The sequence below is a fragment of the Pteropus vampyrus genome, unplaced genomic scaffold (genome assembly GCF_000151845.1).
Source record: "Pteropus vampyrus isolate Shadow unplaced genomic scaffold, Pvam_2.0 Scaffold63, whole genome shotgun sequence".
Lineage (NCBI taxonomy): Eukaryota > Metazoa > Chordata > Mammalia > Chiroptera > Pteropodidae > Pteropus > Pteropus vampyrus.
In genome coordinates, this window is record NW_011888844.1 from 8239627 (window position 1) to 8244582 (window position 4956).

Genomic DNA, 4956 nt, shown 5'->3' on the forward strand with positions numbered 1-4956 from the left:
CAAAGATAGCAAGAGATTAAGAAAGGAAAGGAACCAAAGAATTACAAAACACTCAGAAAACAATCAACAAAATGACAATAGTAAATCATTACCTATCCATAATTATTTTAAATGTAAATGTAGTAAGTTCTCCAATCAGAAGTCATAGAGTGGACTGGAAGAAATAAAGAAACTACCTCTAGCCACCAGAGCTCTGTGTAAGATAAAGGGGAAGGAGAGAAAGAGCGGCAAGTTCCCTGCCTGGGAAAGCTGTGAGCTCTCTGTGGCCGATGGCAGGGCCTAGTCATCAGGATAAAAGGCAGAGAAGCGAAGATGGCAGAAAAACAGCAGTTGATTTTTACTGGCCACAGTTGCAAAACTGAGGCTAAGCCACAGCCCCCAACTCCCAACCCAGAGGGCTCCTCACCCCCATACTCTTCGAGACTGATCACCGCAGATCCCCAGGGAAATCTGAGCAAAAACTACCAAAATTGTTGCTAAAATTGACAGGGACTGAAACTGAGGGTAGCAAGCATGATTAAATATCTACAAAGGAATAAAGAAATTATATAAAGGCATTATTAAGGCTTTATATAAAGCAAGGATACAAGAGGATTAGTCACCACCTACTGGAAAGCAAAAACAGTGCCTTCTTTGCAGCAGGCTAAAGAGAGACCATATATAATAAATCTTCTTTCTGGAAAAAAAAAGCAGAATACATTTCTATTAATGCGTAGTTGGAGAAATAACCCATTAAAGACCATGAACAACCAACGTGACAAGGCATCACAGAAAGAAAGATAAAAATCTCTAGAAAATAAATGTACAGACATAGAAATATATAATTTAAATGACAGAGAATTCAGGACGGTACTTCTGAAAAAACACAGTGAATCTGAAATGAGTCATATCAACAATTCCAGTAATTGAAAAAATACCTAGATGAGCAAAGAAAAGAAACCAAAAACCTCGAAAAGAACCAAATAAACTACTGGAGGTAAAGAACACACTGCAAGAGTTGAAAAATGAAATAGCAAGCTTGGGAAATAGAGTCGACCAAATGGAGGAAAGGATCAGTGATATTGAAGACAAAAATCTAGAAATAAATCTGAAGGAAGAGGAGAGAAACAAAGAATGAAAAATAATGAAAGAGAAATTCAAGAACTAGCTGATACCATCAGGAGAGGAAACATAAGAATAATGGGCATTCTTGAAGGAGAGAAAAAGGAGGAGGGACTAGAAAGCATTTTCAGACAAATAGTGGATAAGAATTTCCCAAATTTAAGGAATGAGCTGGAGGCTGGAATTCAAGAAGTCAACAGAACACCCAATTATCTCAACCCAAAAAGGCCTTCACCAAGACACATTGTATTAAAATTATCAAAAATTGATGACAAAGACAGAATTCTCAGTGCAGCCAGGGAGAAGAAAATGGTAACTTATAAAGGAAAACCCATTAGATGATCCTTGAACTGCTCAGCGCAAACCTTACAAGCCAGAATGGAATGGGATGAAATATTTGAAATATTAAATGAAAAGAACTACCAGCCTAGAATAAAGTATCCAGTAAAGCTATCCTTTAGATATGAAGGAGAAATAAAGACCTTTCCAGACATACAAAAATTGAGGGAATTGTCCACTACGAGGCCTGCACTATAGGAAATACTGAAAGGGGTCAGCTCACTTTAAAAAAATTACAAAAAAAAAAAAGAAAAATACATAATAAGGAGTAAAGTGACTATCAGGCAAATAGAACCAGAGGAATGCAACTCTTACTAAGAAGAGGGCATTATAAGCTTAAATAATAAGAAGAGAATTGTCATAATAATATAGTAATGAACGTTCAGCATATATAGGGACAAATTGAGAAAATAATGACTGAAAATGGAAAGATTCAAAAAATCCAAATTCGCAAAGAGGAATGGAGATAAGGCACACACAGAAGAAAATATCTCTCAAGAACACAAATGCAAAAATCCCAAATAAGATTCTAGCGAATCAAATACAGCAACATATTAAAAAGATTATACACCACGATCAAGTGGGCTTCATTCCAGAGGCACATGGATGTTTCAACATAAGCAAATCGATTAATGTGATACACTATATAAACAAATTAAAAAAATAAGAATCATATAATCATATCAATAGATGCAGAAAAAGCCTTCAACAAGATACAGCATTCATTTATGTTTAAAATACTTAACAAAATTGCTATAGAAAGAAAGTACCTTAACACAATAAAGGCCGTTTATGACAAGCCTTTAGCCAACATTATACTTAATGGTGAAACAATAAAAGCATTCCCTCAGAACAAGCCAAGGCTGTCCACTATCACCACTGTTATTCAATATAACAATGAAGGTCCTAGTGAATACAATCAGAAAAGAGAAAGATATAAAAGACATCCAAATAGGAAATAGAGAAGTCCAACTGTCACTATTTGTAGAAGACATGATTTTCTATATAGAAAACCCTAAAGACTCCACAAGAACACTACTAGAAACAATAAGCAAATACAGCAAAATTTCTGGATACAAAATCGATGTTCAAAAATCCATAGTGTTTCTATACTCTAATAATGAAGTGTCAGAAAAAGAAGTGGAAAAAATAATTCCTTTTGCAATTGCAACAAAAAGAATAAAATACCTAGGAATAAATTTAATGAAACATGTGAAAGACCTATATAACGAACACTACAAGACTCTATTAATAGAAATCAAAGAAGATACAAAGAAATGGAAAGATAGTCTGTGTTCTTGGATTGGAAGAATTAACATAGTTAAAATGACCATATTACTTAAAGCATTATACAGATTTAATGCAATCCTCATCAAAATCCCATTGGCATTTTTTAAAGAAATAGAACAAAAAATCATCAGATTTGTGTGGAAGAATAAAAGACCACGAATTGCCAAAGCCTTCCTGAGGAAAAAGAACGAGGCTGGAGACATCAAGCTGCCCGACTTCAAATTATATTACAAAGCAACAGTAATCAAAATGGCATGGTATTGGCAGTGAAACAGACACACAGACCTGTGGAACAGAATCGAGAGTCCAGAAGTAAACCCATATTTATATAGGCAAATTATTTTCAACAAAAAAAGCCAAAAACATACAGTGCAGATAGGAAAGCCTCTTCAATAAATGGTGCTGGGAAAACTGGAAAGCCACCTGCAAAAGAATGATACTAGACTCTTATCTATCACCATACACCAAAATTAACTCAAAGTTCATTAAGTACCTGAATATAAGACTTGAAACAATAAAATGCATAGAGGATAACATAGGAACTAAACTCAAGGACTTTGGAATTAAAAAGGATATTATGAATTTGACCTCAAAAGCAAGAGAAATAAAAGCAAAAATGAATGAACAGGACTACATCAAACTCAAAAGTTTCTGGTCAGCAAAAAAGATAAAAAATAAAAAAATGTCAACAAAGTAAAGAAACAACCCTCTGAATTTGAAAATATATTTGTAAGGAACACTTCCAATAAGGGCCTAATATCTAAAATATACAAAGAATTTATAGGACTCAAAAACAACAAAAAAATAAATGATCCGATCAAAAAATGGGCAGAGGACCTGAACAGATACTTCTCCCCAGAGGACATACAAATGGCCAACAAATATATGAAAAGATGTTCAACATCACTAGCTATTAGGGAAATGTAAATCAAAACCACAACGAGATACCATCTCACACCTGTTAGAATAGCTATAATCAACAAAACAAGTAATAACAAATGTTGGAGAGGAAGCAGAGTAAAAAGAACCCTCGTACACTGCTGGTGGGACTGCTAATTGGTACAGCCACTATGGAAAACAGTATGGAGTTCCTCAAAAAGCTAAGAAGTGATCTACCATCTGATCCAGCAATCCCTCTATGAGGTATTTACCTCAAAGACTTGAAAACCCATATTCAAAAAGATATTTGCACACTGATGTTCATAGCAGCATTATTCACAGTGGCCAGGACATGGAAGCAACCAAAGTGTCTTACGATAGATGATTGGCTAAAGAAGAGGTGGTACATGTAAACAATGGAATATTACTCAACCATAACAAGAGATGAAATATTTCCATTTACAACAACATGGATGGACCTCGAGATAATCATGCTAAGTGAAATAAACCAGACAGAAAAAGTTGAAAATCACATGATATCACTTATATGTGGGTTGTAAACCTAAAAGCAACAAATGAACAGGACAAACAGAGACTCATGGACATGGACTATAAACTAGTGGATATTAGAGGAGTTGGGGAATGAGGGAGTAGGTAGATAGTTAAAGGTGGTCAAATATAGGGGGCAGAGGAGGTAGAAGTGGGTAATGGGGATCAAATATATGGTAGCTGAAGGAAACTGGACTTTGAGTGGCAAACACACAATAGAATATACAGATGTGAATTTATAATGTTCACCTGAAAATTATATAATTGTATTAACCAATGTTAGCCCCAATAAACTTAATTTAAAAAAGCTGTAGTAGTTAAAATAATATGGCATTGGCATAAAAACAGACAAATCAGTCAGTGGAACAGTATACAGAGCTCAGAAATAAACCCACGCATATATGGTCAATTAACTTACAATAAAAGATCCAAGAATATACGATGGGAAAAGGACAGTCTCTTTAATAAATGCTGTTGGTAAAACTGGGTAGCCACACGAAAAAGAATGGAACTTGACCATAACTTATACCATACACAAAAATTAACTAAAAATGAAATAAAGACTGGAATGTAAAACCTGAAATCATGTAAGTCCTAGAAGAAAATCTGGGTGGTAAGCTTCTTGACGTTGGTTTTGACAATGATATTTTCAAATCAAAAAACAAATGCAAAAGAATCAAAAGCTAAATAAATACGAGGAAGTGCATCAAACCAAAAGCTTCTGCACAGCAAAGGAAATAATCAACAAAATGAAAAGGCAATCTACTGAATGGGAGAAACAATTTGCAAATCATATAT